Source organism: Ursus arctos, unplaced genomic scaffold (genome assembly GCF_023065955.2).
Source record: "Ursus arctos isolate Adak ecotype North America unplaced genomic scaffold, UrsArc2.0 scaffold_4, whole genome shotgun sequence".
Taxonomy (NCBI): Eukaryota; Metazoa; Chordata; class Mammalia; order Carnivora; family Ursidae; genus Ursus; species Ursus arctos.
In genome coordinates, this window is record NW_026623056.1 from 40,635,147 (window position 1) to 40,651,955 (window position 16,809).

Sequence of the window (16,809 nt, forward strand, 5' to 3'; positions counted from 1 at the left end):
AGTGTTTTACTCACCTCCAAACCTACACCATTCTACCCCTGCCTACCACTCTTTTTTCTTTCTCAACTTCCACCTCCCATCCTGTCTCCTAGTGCTCGGTTTAGTACCTCTCTTCCTCCATTCTCATTCTCTCTCTCTCTCTCTCTTTCTCTCTGTCTCTCATCCAGCCTGTCTCCTGCAGCCACTCCTTTCCATCGTCTATCCTCAGGATGCGCTTATGAATAAACCTTGTCCTGAGTCTTTCCCGGAGATCCCCTGATGATGATCATAATTGACGAAATGTAGCTATTGTGACATTCCTCAGCTGTGCTGACACCACCGTTTCCCTTGAGAAAATTTCTTTTCCTATTTTCTCATTCTCTAAACCTAATTTCACTGCTAAATTTAGATAAAGCCCACTGTGCAGCGACTAGCTAATTATCTGTTTAGATAGCACTTCAACACGTTGTTGAGAGCCAGTTAAATGTTAAACAACCAAAATTTTAATATCACTAGCCAATTTCATTCCCCTGGTCTTCCCCTGATGGTTCCAGTTTCCAGAAAAAGTAATTTAGCCAACATTTGAAAAGGTGCCAAAGGCTTAATGGCGCGCGGGGGGGGGGGGGGGGGGGGGGGCATTGTGCAACTGCTACAGAGACCATGAGGGATTAGCAGGTTTAGTGATTCTCAAAAGGATGATATGGAGCTTTAAAAAATATATTTCCTCCATATTTTGAGAAATTGGATTAGTGACATGCTATGATTATATTCTTCTCTGACCTAAAGTGAAGAGAGAGCATGGAAGAGCAGTATTTATAGATATTATATAAGCATTAAAAGAGCACTGTGCTGGTGTTTTATGTGCATACATGCATTATGTTCTAATATTAATCATTTGTGTTGATGTAGCATCTTTAGCCAGAGATTTCAAAGCACGGGCTTACTTACCATGGAAGGTAGCAGTTACTATTATCCCTACCTGACAAGGAGAGGAACCTAGGCAGAGAGGTTAATTGAAAATACTACAAGTCACATGTGTTGGTTTTCCTGCCAGACCCAAGTTCCTGCCTTCCACTGGGCATCACTGACCTCTCAAGATTCCGTTTAACGTTAAAAACAAATTTCCTGAGGTAATTCAAATTTCTACTTTCTAAGTGTCCAGTCTTAAATTACATTGTTCTCAAATGAAGACATATTCACCCCTGTTGGATTATTATCACTAGCTGTTGTAATTCTATTCCTGTTGGAAAATATTACTAGCTACAGAATGAGATTTTATATGGTACAGTTCATTTTCTTTCAAGGGCCAGAATTACTGTTGACTTTAAAACAAAACAAAACAAAAAAACCTTTATCATGAGAGTATTACTGTGTTTTATACCATTTTAGTTGTCTACAGATAAGTTCACTTTTATTGTTTGAGTGACAAACTGGTTCAGGAACAATTATAGCTAACTTGTTAATATTTCTGGCACCATTAAATGCAAAGTATGCATGTATTTTCCAAGAAAAAAATTATCTGAACAAAACGCAACATGATCCTACTGCCAACAATGATTTCATTGTTTTGGGTTAAGAGTACTGATGGTGTCCATCCCACTTTCTGCCTCAAAGACTGTTGGCCAATTATCGAGGTTCACTAACTCTTAACTAAAAAACAAAGGTTGACATCTTAACAAAGAAGTAATTATGTACAGTACTGGGCATTTTACATTTAATCAAATAATCCAAATTAAAGGTCTGAGACTATTATTAGAATTTCATAGCTGACTCTGAAACAAAGAAAGTATTTTATAGTGAAGGTGGGCCATTATGTACTCAGCTCATTCCCCTTACCATCAGCAAATTTTTTATAACCTGCTGCGTGAAGAAGTATAGCTTTTCCCTCAGTGGAAGAGATGAGCAATGCTTTGTGGAATGTTTGAACTTAGTGCTGTATTTGATAATAAGTTGATGTCACTCTACGAGGATCACAGTCTTTCTAAAGCAGAACTATGCAAATAGTTAAAATCAAACTGCAAACCCACAAAAAAGTCCACCCACTTGCAAAATCTTCACCAATCTCACATTTATCAAATGCAGCTATTTTCTACTGAAAAGATTCCCCCTATATATTCGTACTGATTTCTCCCTCATATTTCCTTTGGATCTTTGATCAAGTTTCACTCTATCATCGAGGTCTTCTATCACCACCCCATATATAGAGCTCTCCTACTCCCAATTCCTATCCCCCTTAACTTGCTTTATTTTCTTAATCGTACTCACCATCTGACACGTTATGTTTTTATTTATTGTTTGTTTTCCCTTCACTAGATGAAACTTCCACGAGGGTAGGCAGGGACCTATCTATTTTTTCACTGTTGAAACCCAACCACCCAGAACAGATCTGCCAAGTCCCAGACCGGATGACTAAATGATAACTATGGTGACATAGCATACTCTAGTGTGTGTCTAATCACAGACAAACTCAAGAGAAGAATATTAATATATTAATTTTTTAAGGCCCCAAGCATAGGATCATGTTGAGTTTTTTAAGCTGAAAGATGATTAGTTGACCATTGCTAAAGACTCTCTATTTAGGGGCACCTGGGTGGCTCAGTTGGTTAAATGTCTGTCTTTGGCTCGGGTCGTGATCTCAGGGTCCTGGGATTGAGCCCTGCGTTGGGCTCCCTGCTCAGCAAGGAGTCTGTTTCACCCTTTCCTCCTCCCCCACCCCCTGCTTGTCTCTTTCTCTCTCTCTCAAATAATTAAAAAAAAAAAAATACACTCTTTATTTAATTACTCCTAATGCTGTTTATTGAGCTATCCTCTCTCTATTCCTTATTGATGTTTCCACACTCCAGGTTTGTAATACTGGGACTGGGACTTTGCAAACTATATGTCTCCCTTACCAGCTGGCTTCCTGGTGGGTCCTATCAATAGAAGTCCCTGGAGGGAGGGTGGAAGGCAGGAATAGGGGCAAAGAGACTTCTTTTATATTTGCTTCCTGTTCCTACCAGCACCCCATCAGTAGTAACAGCCCTTTCTATTGTCATCCGCGGTTGGTTCCAGCCTCCCGCTTTCACACTCTAAGAACCAGACCCATCCCATCTCTGCACAGGTACCAGCACTGGCCAGGCTGTGCCCGCTTCTCGGAGATTTGAGCCCTCGCTCAGCAGGAACCCTAACCTCTGAGCTTCTGAGCTCTAATAACCCAAACTTTTCCCTTTGTTTACCCCGCTCTAAAGGTGGTAATGGCTCCTTATAGTTTATATCACTGGATTACCTCAGTGTTCCTCTTTTTGGTGTGGAGACTCCCTCCAAACCCGTGTGTAACAATACCCTATTCTTGAATTCTCTCGGTACTATAGTATGCTCCTGATTGGAACTTAATTGGTGCTCTGTTTTTTTTTTCAGTGACTATTTCCCAAACCTTCCCTTGTAACAATTACTTTTCTCTAAGTCAAACTGTTTAAAATAAGAGCCAATGTCAATCTGTCAATTAATGTAACTAAAAACAATAAGGTATATGGACAAAACGTGTTCTAGTTCATTGGCAATAATCCAATGAACAGAGGTGGGTTTGAAATAAATAAATTTGGTGGTAATTATGTTGGTGTTTAAGTCATATATACATATGACTTGTTTTTGTTGTTGCTGATATTCTTTAGATCATGGTAAAAACAAACAGAAATTTCTAATTTTAGGTGGTTTAGGTGATTTATTTCTTTCATAGACCTTGCTTGCACTTGAGAATCATTATGGAACTAAAAGATAAGAGGATTATTTGGGAAAAGAAGAAATGGACTTCTCGCCTAAACCTACAGTGAAAACAAACATACATTTCAAATAGCTGTCTAAAGCCTAATTCTATAATGTGTAACTCTTTTGTAGGGGCACCAGGGTTCTAAAGAATGCAGTTCGAGGAACTGGCATTGAGGCAGAAAGAAGAGCTATGCCATAGCATTATGGAAGGTCAGGTAAAAGGGTAGGCTAATTTAGCAAAGATGATTGAACTACAATGTGCTGGATTCCATGTTAGGTGTTGGGGATGAAAACAATCCCAGTCCTGACCCCAAATACCAATAACAGTATTCTTACAAGCGGTGGAGGGATGTACGCTGTAGGAGAGAGCAGGGGAGTCCCAGGTCTGCCTGAAAGAGACTGGAAATTCCTAAAATCAAAGATCACATTTGAATAGTCCTGTAGGTCTACGGCCATACCACCCTGAACATGCCCGATCTCATCTGAATAGTCCTAAAGAATGACTAGGAATTCTCCATATGGATGGTGTAAAAACAGCAAAGGGAATAGAAGAATGACAGATGGAAGGATAGGGAGTCATGAGAGTATGGTGTGTTTTGGAAACCACAAGAATTACTGTGCTGCTAGAGGATAACCTGCAAAGGGGAATTAGAAGGAAGGGTAAAAAATGAAGTTAGCTAGGTAGTCAAGGAGTCTTGAGGTCTTATAAAGAAGTTTAGATTGTATCTGGTAGATCATGGGAATAATCGAAGAACTTTGTTTAGGGCAATGACAACATTAGGTGTTCTAGAAAAATCAGAGAGGTATGTGAAAGTGAGAATGGATGGATGGATTGTCAGGGGGCTTGGGAAAAATAAGCAGAAATTCCAGAAGGAAGTTTTTGTGAGGAGCAGAGCAAATGAAAGTCTGAACTCAAGCAACGATAAGTGGATAGAAAGGAGAAAATGAATTCAGGAGAATTTCACTATTTTAAGACAAAATCGTCTATTCCCATGGTGGTCTGAGTATACGTGGCTAGCTAACAAGTAGTAATGGAGGCATCTGTGGAGGCAAAAGGTACATGAGCAGAAGGACGAAAAAGAATGAAAGGAGAGGCACTCGAAAGAAGGAAATGAACATGTGGGACATTGAAAGAAGAAAGAACGTGGAGAAGAAAATGAGGCCAGGAGATCAAATGACAGAGGTTGAAATAATAGAATTGATGGTATAATAACTTACTGGGCAAATTTTATAATTTACTTCCACTTTATATGATTTCTTTAATTCTTAGGGGCATAACTCAGATTCATGTAATGGCCTGAACAGTTTCTTTTATATTATCATTAATAAATATCTGTTGGATGAAAGGAAGAGAAAAGAAAGAAGAGTTTTGTGGATGGCTTCGTATTTCAATTGACTGAACAAAAGAAATCTGGTGTCCGTGTAGGTTCAGTACAATGAAAAGTCACTTTTCCCCTCATGGGTGTTTCAACAAATCCTACCCTAATTAGTTGTCTGAAGCTGTATTTCTAACTTGTACCCTTTGGTATCTAACCCACAACAGATACTGATCAGCCACTCCAAGTCTCCTGACCCTGAGAGATGCACTTAAAGAGGCTTTGTAATTTAAGGTTAAAAGCCCTAGAGCTTTACTGCCTGGTTTTCAGTTCCAATCCTCTGCTTGGGCAAGTTACTAATTCTGTCTAGAGGTAATGTTGATTCCTTTTTCACAGTATTGTTCGAGGATAAAATTAGTTCGTACGATGACTTTAGAATAGGTCTGATAGACAAAGTCTAAGAGGTGTTAGTTTTTGTTGCTCTTATTAGTAGTAGTGTTAGTATGTTTAAGTATAGATTCAGGAATTGCATTATCAATCATCAGCAACCTGGGAGTGGAATTTTGATCAGGTTTACGTTCCCCAAGTGTAAGTGAAATCTTGAAATCAAGACTGTGCTAATTCAGCATTCTTCTTCACCATGTACAGACCTCTGCAGTGCACCTTCTGTGGTAGGTGGGAAAGCAGCCTCCCACAGATGTCCACGTTCTAATCCCAGAAACCTGAGAATGTGATAGGTTGCATGGCAAAGGCAAATTGAGTTTGCAAATGGTTATGGTTGCTAATAAGCTGACTTTGAAAGTAGGGAGAGTATCCTGGATTATTCAGATGGGCCCAATGAAATCAGTCACAAAGGTCCTTAAAAGTCAAAGGGGGAAGGCAGAAGAGTCAGAGGGAGATGTGATCGTGGAAAATCATTGAGGGATGCAACATCAATGGCTTCAAAGATAGAGAAAAGGGACAATAACCCAAGGAATATGTCAAGGTTTGGAAGATGGAAAAGGTCATGACCTGGATTCTCTCCTGGAGGTAGACTCCAGAGAGGAATGCAGCTCTGCCCATGCCTTGGTTTTAGCCAAGAGAGACCCCTGTTAGACTCCTAACCTACAGTCGTAAGGTAATAAATTTGGGTTGATGGAAGCCATTGAGTCTGTGGCAATTTGTTACAGCAGCAGTAGAAAACTATGATGTAATGACAAATATATACCTAATCTTTGCGTCTCAGGTTCCTGGCCCAGAGCTCCCAGAAGCCTTGGAATTTCCTGAAGGATAGGAGTGAGAAGAGTGTGTTTTGTTATTTAATAATCCCCTTTCATCCAGATCTGCATTTATGCCAACAATGTGACTCTTGGAGGATGGGGCCTAGTTGCTGGAGAAACCAACCACGTGATCAGAGCTTTGGAACTTTCAACCTCACTATCCTTCTCAACCTCCAGAGTGTGGAGAAGGGCTAGAGAGTGACTTAATGGGCAACTGCCGATGATTTAATCAATCATGCCTACTTAATGAAGCCTCCATGAAAAATTCTAACTGAGGTGATTTGCAGAGCTTCCAGGCTGGTGAATACATGGAGAGGCTGGGAAGGACTTGCTCTCAGGGAAGGCATGAAAGCTCTGCTCCCCTTCCACAGACATTGCTCTGGGCATCTCTTTCCTTTGGTGGTGCCTGAGCTGTGTTGTAATAAACCAGTAAATGTGTTTCCCTCCGTTCTGAGAACCAGTCTAGCAAATTATTAAACCCGAGGAGGGAGAGTCATAGAAACCCTCAATATTTTGCCAGCCATCAGAATTACAGGTGACAATTGGGGACTTGTGCTTGGTGTCTGAAGTGGGTTGATCTGTGGGGTCTGTGCTAACTCCAGGTAGTTAGCACCATAATTGAACTGTAGGACACCCAGTTGATATAAAGAGTTGGGAACACCTCTCACCACATTTGATGTCAGAAGTTGGTGTGAGTAGAGAGGAAACCTGAGTTCTCTTTTCCTAGTACACCTGCCAAGCCCCCTACTTTAATTTCTTTGACCAACACTCAAGGACCTTAACATAGAACTCAGCACTATTTCTAATCCACCCCATCTAGCTTCCCTTAGCACCACCGTGGGCCAACTCCATTCCTTACCAGTCTGCTCGTTGTCTTCATGAGACTTCTTAGGACATCTGTTCCACCATGAGCAAACATCCCCATATCGTTGCCTTTAACATTCCTGCCTTCTCAAACTAAAAAAATGGATTTTGTCTTAACATTTATTATCTTTCTCATTACCTTCTACAGAAAGCTTCTGGGTGTTTTCTTCTTCAACCCATGCCGCCTAAAGCAGGACTGGGTGTATCTACTACCTCATCATTGTTCTGCAGCCTTCATTCAACAACCCAGCCGCATACACATTTTTATTCTGCTTCTACTTGAAGTCCTTGACGATATCATTCTTTCCAGCCTCCTGCGGACCTTCGGTCTCAGTGGGAATTTCTCACTGAAGAGCTTTTCTAGCCTAGCCTCCTGTTTTCCTACTAGTTTTCCATCACTATTGAATTTACTCTTCATCTTCCTGTTTTTGTCCTCTAACACTTATTTCCAAATCCATTATTCCCATCCTGGCTTTTCTGCCTTCCTATCCAGACTGGGCTCCATTTCAATAATGCACTCACTGGCCCTTGACTGCTTTGCCGACGCTCTCTACCAAGGGCATTCCAGCCGCAGATCGGGAGCTGCTAGATGAAATCTCCACAAGGATACCAGTTCTAATTCCTGAAATTTCATGGTATCAAATTTCCCCTCAGGTTCTCAAAGTTACCTCACAGTCCTTACAATCATACTTGCTGAAACCTTTACAGTGATTGCTCCAAAATTTTTTCTTTCTCTTCAGGTCTCCATCCCTTTTCCTAGTCCATGCACACTCATTGGATAACATTGTTTCTTATTTCCCTGGAAAGAAGTAAAGCTCTCTCCTAGATAAATTACATCAGTTGCCTTCTCATTTAACTTATCTTGTCGCCCTTTCCTCTTCCTTAGCATTAATTTAAAAGCTTGTTGACAATAACCTCATCTCCACCCTCCCCCACAAATCAGCACCTGTGGTTGTTATATTCTAAGCAGCTAAGGATGGAAGAGCATAGATATACTCACCTCTTAGAAACAGATCAAACACTTTGAGTATTAGAATTCTTAAAATCCAACTTCAGAATCAGGAACTCAGCTTTAAAGATAACACACTGCTTGATAGCTCTGCTGCCCTCTGGTACCCTACACACTTTCTCTGATGGAAATGGAAAGCCAAACAAAGAAGCTGCCCTAATGCATAGAACTAAATCAGGGAGGTACAAGCCGGTTTGCCAAGGGAATCAGTTCTGTCCCTTTCGTGATAAAAAATTTTAATGCTTGGCTGTTGCTGTTCACTGTTTGAAAATATCATTTTGCTACAAATGTTGGTGAGTATTTGGGTAAATAAACAGGTGTTGTTATTGTTTTCATATGTGATTCTATGACTAGGTGGCTAGAGCCTCAGGATTGAAGGGAGGCTTTGCTTTCTAATTTTCCTTGTCTTTTTTAATCTGCCCTTTATACATTTCATAAGAATTCTATTTAATTCTTGAATTTGTCTTTTCCTATGTATTTCCCTAACTGTCTCTATGGTTAGTTAAATTACTATGAAATATAGTATATTATTGAAAAAGATCTAAGCATTCATACTTCCAATTCAACTCACCTGGAGAAACTAATATGTCATTTCTGCCAATCTCTGTGTTTATAACAGCATGAGAGAAATTCTTGGAGAACTAACCCTTTTGCCTAATGATGAAATAACTTTTCAGAACTATTAAATATTTTGTCCCTGTAGGATTATTGACAATAAATGAACTATGCTTTTGAGTGCTATGATAGAAGTTACATTTCATTTATTCACTAAATATTCCAGATCGTCCCATGTTGCATGGAGTGGAGATATAGCAATAAAGAAGACATAGAGATCCTTCTCTTTGATGACTTTTCAGTTTAGAAGGGGAGGTAGATATTAAATGAATAATTGTGTATTCTTTTTAGTCATAATTCTATTAATGGTGTGAGGAAAGGCACAGGGTGCCAGAGTGTATATTTAGGGTTCTAAACTCATACATGTGGTCAAAATAACTTCATTGAAGTATCCAAAATAAAGAACTATACAACTCAACACCCAAAAATAATTGAATAAAAAAAATGGGTAGAAGAAATGAACACACATTTCTCCAAAGAAGACCTCTAGATGGCCAACAGACACATGAGAAGATGCTCACTATCACTAATCATCAGGGAAATGAAGATTAAAACCACAATGAGATCATCTCGTATCTGTCAGAATGGCCAAAATCAAAAAGGCAAGAAATAACAAGTGTTGGTGAGAATATGAAGAAAAAGGAAACTTTGCACACTGTTAGGAATGTAAACTGGTGTAGCCACTGTGGAAAGCAGTATGGAGGTTCCTTGGGAAGTTAAAGATAGAACTACCTCATGATCCAGTAATTGCACTACTGAGTATTTACCCCCAAAATATAACAACACTGATTCAAAGGGATACATGCACCCTGATGTTTATAGCAGCAGCATTAACAATAGTCAAACTATGGAAGCAGCCTAAGTGTCCATCGATAGATGAGTGGATAAAGAACATGTGGTATGTATATACAATGGAATATTACTCAACCACAAAAAGGAATGAAATCTTGCCATTTGCAACGATGTGGATGGAGCTAGAGAGTATAATGCTAAGTGAAATAAGTCAATTGGAGAAAGACAATTACCATATAATTTCACTTATATGTGGAATTTAAGAAACAAAACAAATGAGGAAAGGAAAAAAATGAGAGAGGGAGAAACAAGCCAAGAGACAGACTCTTAACTGAGAACAAACTGATGGTTATCAGAGGGGAGGTGGGGGGGATGTTAAATAGGTGATGGAGTTTAAGGAGGGCACTTGGGATGAGCACCAGATGATACATGGAATTGTTGAATTACTGTATTGTACACCTGAAGCTAATATAACACTGTATGTTAACTACACTTGAACTAAAATAAAATAACTTCATTGAGTAATTAATGAAGTTTTCTGGCTGTATACTGTGACTAATACAGAATAGGAGACTGTCATAAGAGACTAGAGAGGTAGAAAGGGTCCAGGTAAAGGAGATTGTTATAGGTCATGCTAAGTATTTTGGACTTCTAATAGTAATAGCAAGCCATTGAAAGATTCTCAATAGAGAAGTGACATGATCAACTTCCCATTTTTAAAAGAGCAACCTGACTACCACAGAGAGAATGGGTTGGCATGAATAAGAGCAAATTCAAGTTAAGTAGATATAGGAAATCAAGCAAGAAGTCATTATAGTTAGAGCCAAAATGATGAAAATAGAGAAGTTGACAGAGTTGAAAAGGAATTGGTAGGACTTGAGGATTGGTTGGGTTCTGAGGGTAAGAGGAACAAAGTTAAGGATGATTCTAAAGTTTCTGACCTGAGCACTGAGTAGGTGCTGATGACATTCACTGAGAAGAGACAATAATTATATAATTAGTTACATTAATTATATCAATATTATTTTTTTAAGATTTTATTTATTTGAGAGAGAGAGCACACAAGCAGGGGGTGGGGGAGGGGAGGTGCAGAGGGAGACGGAGAAGCAAACTCCCCAGCAAGCAGGGAGCCTGACGTGGGGCTCCATCCCAGACTTTGAGATCATGACCTGAGTCGAAGACAGACGCTTAACCAACTGAACCACCCAGGTGGCCCTAATTATACCAATATTATTAATAATATAATAAATTCTGCTTCTGTTAGCCATAGTTGGTTTCTGTTACTTGCTTTCCCTGAGATTACCAATGTCCTCATTTTAATCATAACGTTCAACCTAATTGATTATTCCCTCTTTCTAGAAACATTCTTGTCCCTCAGTTTTGATGACATCACATTTTTAGTTTCCTTTTTTCCTCTCCGGCAATTCCTTGGTTCCTTATGCCTAGAGCTGCCTTTTCTTCAACATGTCATTGAAATATTCCCGCTTCTTAGGGTTGGGGCTTATGTGCTTATTCTATATTTTGTCCTAAGTGAACTCCTATGTTTACATGGCTTGAAATACAATTAATTTGCTGATTATCTCTAAATTTACTTCCCCAGAATAGACCAATGTTATGAGTTCTGTATCTGGGTATCTGACAGTATTATTATCATATCTGTGTGGAGGTCTCACGTACGGATTGTTGTATTCTGAAACCAGTCAGACACCATCTCTCTTTTTTTTTAAAGATTTTATTTATTTATTTATTTGACAGAGATAGAGACAGGCAGCGAGAGAGGGAACACAAGCAGGGGGAGTGGGAGAGGAAGAAGCAGGCTCATAGCGGAAGAGCCTGATGTGGGGCTCGATCCCAGAACGCCGGGATCACACCCTGAGCCAAAGGCAGACGCTTAACCGCTGTGCCACCCAGGCGCCCCCAGACACCATCTCTTATACTGCTGTCACTGTCTGAGGAACTCAGTCTTCCTGCCACCATCATGACCAGAGAGTTTCCCTAGTACCACATGCTTCATAGGCCGTGCACCTGGTCTACCTAGCGGTGGAAGCAGGAGCTAGACTGAAACTAACACAAGAAGGAATGCAAGAGGAGGACGTGAGAAGAACAAGTATAGGTAACTTTTTCAAGTCGTATGACTATGAAAGAGGAGTAAGGGAACAGTAGCTAGAGTGCAGTGTGGTATCCACAGAGTTTTTCCGGACTGGAAGATATCTAGGAGATGGGGAGAAGCTGATGACATTAGGGATTAGAAGATAATCTACAACTAAGGATTACCCAAGTAACAAGATAAGAATAACTATGATCACACTATTGTCTGACATTATTCTGAGGGTTGAAAACGAAAAAGATAAATTTGAGATTTAAACATTAGAAAGGGATAAGTTGAATTATCACAGTTTACAGGTAATAAAATTGTACACCTGAAAATCCCAAGACAATTAACTGAAAACCTCTTACAATTTAAGAATTCAATGAGGTGACTGATTACAAAATTAACATACAGAAGTTAGTACCTGTCATATATTAAAATGAGTTAGGAGATCTAATAAAAGATAAGATCCACTTACAATATCAATAAAATGGTAAAATATCTAGAAATGATTTTAACAAGAAATCTGTAAACTTTGAATGAAGAAAACTTTAAAACAGAATCATAAAAGTTGTAGAGGAAACCATACGAATTTTTTCCCCATAAACCTGGAGTAGGGAAGAGCTCTTTAAGTATATCACAAAAGCCAGAAGCTATAAAAGTAAAACTAATAAATCTGACTATAAAAAATGTTCTGCATGGCTAAAAAAAAATTGCAACTCATATTACAAAAGCTGTCTTTACATATAAATAACTTCTACAAATCAATGTTTTAAAAACACAACGCATGGAAAAATAAAGGACATGAACAGCTCTTTGAAAAGGAATTAAGGGGCGCCTGGGTGGCTCAGTTGGTTAAGTGTCGGCCTTCGCCTCAGGTCATGATCCCAGGGGTCCAGCATCAGGCTCCCAGCTCGGTGGGAAGCCAGCTTCTCCCTCTTCCTCTTCCTCTGCCCCTCCCCCTGCTTGTGTACTCTCTCTCTCTCCCTCTCTCTCAAATAAATAAATCTTTAAAAAAAAAAAAAGACAAGGAATTAAAAATGGCTTCTAATTATAGGAAAAGACTATCAATCTCATAATAAGCAAAATGCTCATTTATGTTATGACATCAGCAAAAAACTTTGTGATGACCTTTTGTTGGGTGAAAATTTTCACTCTCATGCTTTTTTGGTGGAACTGTAGTTCGGCTTGACATCTGTGGAAGATAATTTGGCAACATCTGTCAAAATTTCAATTGTGTTTTCCCTTTCACCCTGCAATCCCACTAATAGGAATTTAACCTATAGGTATATTTTCAAAGTACAAAATTATCTGTTGCCACATTGTTTATAACAATAAAGTTTGGAGACAAGTTAAATGTCTGTCAATAAGGTCGGATTCAATAACGTATAAGGATCATTCATAATGAATGTCATGTAGTTAAAAAAGAATGAACCAGTGCTTTTATAACCAAACCAAACAAGACTTCTTCAACTGATGTGTAGCAAGTTAATAAAAACTGATACTGAAATTTTGCAGTGAAGGAAGATAGGCCATTTATCGGTGTGGCACCACCCAGGAGAACAAGGAATTAATGCTCAGAAGTCCCAAACTCCCCTATGGCTTGCAAAGGAGGGGTTTTAAGGGGAAAATTGGTGGCAGGGGTCTCCGGAGAAGGTGGGTGCTGGTGATTGTCGGCTCACGAGGTCAGGTTAGTTGATGCTCTGTGGTCACTTCTTCTGGTTCCCCAGGGGTCTTTTTCTTCTCAAGAGACTTGGAATCCACACAAATCTTTATTCTTTGTGTTAGAGAATTCCTTCAGTATATCTGGTGGTTCTATCTCTAGATTGCTGCAGGTAAACCACTTGTCCTACAGGTTCCTGTGAGTGATAAACAAACATTCCTATCCCTTGAGCCTAGGCCCATGTGCTCCTTTGTTGGCCCAGCCGTGCCTGGGGTGATATGACCTCCAGTGCTCCTCCTTCTACCTGAGCTGAGGAGATGGACACTGACTTTATGAATTAATACTGTCTCCAAGATACATTTCTTTGATGAAAAAAGCAAGCTATGTAACAATGTGTACAGAATAGTCCTTTTTTTTTTTTTTTTTTTAAGACCTAGGAAGGAATATGCTTGTGTGAAGGCCAAGGGCGAACTGCCCCAAGATGAGCCACATTGGCATGAACGTCATTTTGAGTTAAAAGTGATCAGAAGTCAGCAGACTCAGGAAAACTCTTTACCTCCCCCTCAACTGCTAGCCTGTACCCAGAGGGGAGCCATTAACAGAGATTCTTCTACCTAAGACACTTATCTATATAGCAGGGCAATCTTTGTTCTCCAAGTATCTCCTCTCACCTTTCTGCTAGTGGTCTTCCTCCCCTTTGTATCCCTAGAACCCATTGCTCTCCTTAGCTCCTATGAGCGTCATGTTGCCTGGCTGTCTTTGTAATTTCATATCTATGTGGATTCCCTGTACATACAAAATTACATTTGATTTTCTCCTGTTAATCTGTCTCATGTCAGTTTGATTCTTTATCCAGGTAGAAAGACCTTGAAGGGCAGAGGAAATTCTTCCTCCCTGACATCTGCATACATTTTCTCTTGTGTACATAGAATATCTCTGGCAGAACAATTGCCCCAAGGAGAAGACAGGTACCTGGCACTAGGAATGAAAAATAGACTTTTCATCATATTCCCTTTTAACATTTTTGAACCTTGAACCATTTATATATAATGCCCACTCAAAACAATGACATTGTGAGCACAAAAAGCCTGTGAATTTCCTGGAAATACAGAAGGAAACATAATCCACAAAATGTGTGGAGAGACTGGCTTTGAATAATGATTTCCTCCGTCTTTACGGGCCAGAAAGAAGAGAGGGAAGAAGTAGCATTGATTTGGTGACAGGTGATTGAAGGGTTGAAGATATTTTCTGTTTCACGCTTTTTTTTTTTTAAGTTTTTATTTTTTTAAAGGAGAATGTAAACTCCTGAGAGTATTAGGAATGCGGAGGGAATGAAATCATTGAAGATAGAACTTGGAAGTAATTGTTGTGGAGGGAGAATAGGAGAAGGAGCTGACCATGGGAATGTGGTCAAATTGCAAGGCCGTGTTGAAGATCAGGTCAATGTTGGTTATTAGAGATCCAAACTGGTTCCTTGCTGCCCAGTTGTCCGATTTGACTGCAACTCTTAGCCGGTTGGAGAAAGAGGTTAATGAAAGTGGGATGTATAATTTTTCACTTTTGTGTTCTTGCTAATAGGAAAACTGAGGAAGAGATGGTCTCTGAGTTGGAGGACACCATAAGAATGGGTGATTAAACTGCCTGGAAATGCCACCCCGCTAGGGAAAAATACCTCATTTTTACTCTTCGCCATCATCTGTCACACAGAGACAAGAATGAATTTACAAGGATTTGCTCACACAGAAGCAACATGAACTCAATTTGAATTTCTTAAGTTCTCAGAAATTTGGTGAGATTTGGACTAGTTTAAGCTCCATCTATAAAACTCTAAACAAGTTGTCAGCTTCTTTTTTACTTATTTATTACTCATGTTAAATCCGATATAATAAGAATATGTTTTGAGAGGTTTTTAAAAGGAACTTAGAAAAGTGTACTAAACTGAATTTTTAAAATATTCCACCATTTAAACCAAACTTAGAAGTAGAACTATATCCTGGATGGTGCCGATCTATAACTATGAAAATGCGAAGAGCAGAAGGCTGGTGTGCATCACCTATTTCTGACATATTAACCTAGCCATTAAAAAATTGAGGCATGAGAAAGTAATAACACATTGATATTTTCTCAGGCTTTTCACTGGAAATATTATACTCTGAAAGATTCTGCTCACTAGAATTGCTTTCTTAAAATCCTAATTTTTCAGATTGAAAATAAATGTATTTTCTCAGGAATTTAATCTTCAGATGTAGCTAAGACCCTTCTCTCACTTAAGACTCTTAGAATTATATGTGAGAAGACACAATAGTTTTTGTTAGGATAGGGTAGTATCCTATTGAAAATGAAGGTAATATTCATTCCCTGTAAGTCTGTTGTTGCAAATCTACTTAGGAAGTGCTTTAAAAACCCCTTACTTTCATTCTTTTGCCTATGGAGATAGTTGCTTTTCAGTGACCAAGCATTACCTCCCATAGTGATCTTTAAATAGCAACAATAAAAAGAGGTTTTCTTTGAAGTTGTCGTTGAAAAAGGTATTTCCTTGTGCTAGTCTCAGAGTAAAGACTGGATTGACAGGCCTTTTGTGATTAAGTCTTAGTCCTCTTAAAATAGATACTCTTCAGTGTTAGGCCAATAGTTCTGTATTTGTATGGGAACATATAAATTGTACATTTTGGCTTTCTGTATAAATCCAGTGGCATATTCCCATGGCATTGACTAGAACCCACATTTGTGAAGAATTATGAAAACATAAAACACTTTGCGTTAAAGTGATATAACCATTTCAGTAGTAAACAAGTAATAGCAAATATGTTTAAAATATGTACCATTTCATATTCCCATGGTACTAAAAAGTAAGGCTACTTACAAAATTGAAAGCAAATGTGTACAGTATCTTTTAAAAAATTGTTTCTGAATACAATGGAGCCAATGTACTTTTTGAATCAGAGAATTCTTAGATTTAAAAGAGTTCAACCTTCTTTAATTTCATACACAAGGAAACTTAGGTTCCAGCCCTTTAAGTAACTAGCTCAAAACTACACAGTGTTATCAATTGAATTCCTTCAGCTGTACATTACAAATAATCTCAGGAATAGTAGTTTAAACAAAGAGAGATTTACTTTCTTGTATGATGGAAAGGCTAGAAGTAACCAAATGCTGGTTTTAGTTCACCTGATTTACAACAGTTAGGCCTAGGCAATTTCAGTCTTTCTGCCATGGTCTCTATAGATTTCTGACTGTGCCTTCATTACCTTCAATGCTCGTGGTCACAAAAGGGCTGCAGCAGCTCCAGACATCATGGCCAAGTTAAAGGCAAGAAGAAGGGAGGATTGGAAGTCAATAACATCTCTTCAACAATAGTGAAACTCACCCCAGAAACTTCTAAGAGACCTCCCTCATGTTTTCTTGGCTAGGACTAGTTCACATGGCTATGCCTAGTATGGGCCTTTCTAGCCTTTTGCAAGAATCATTTTAGGAATGAT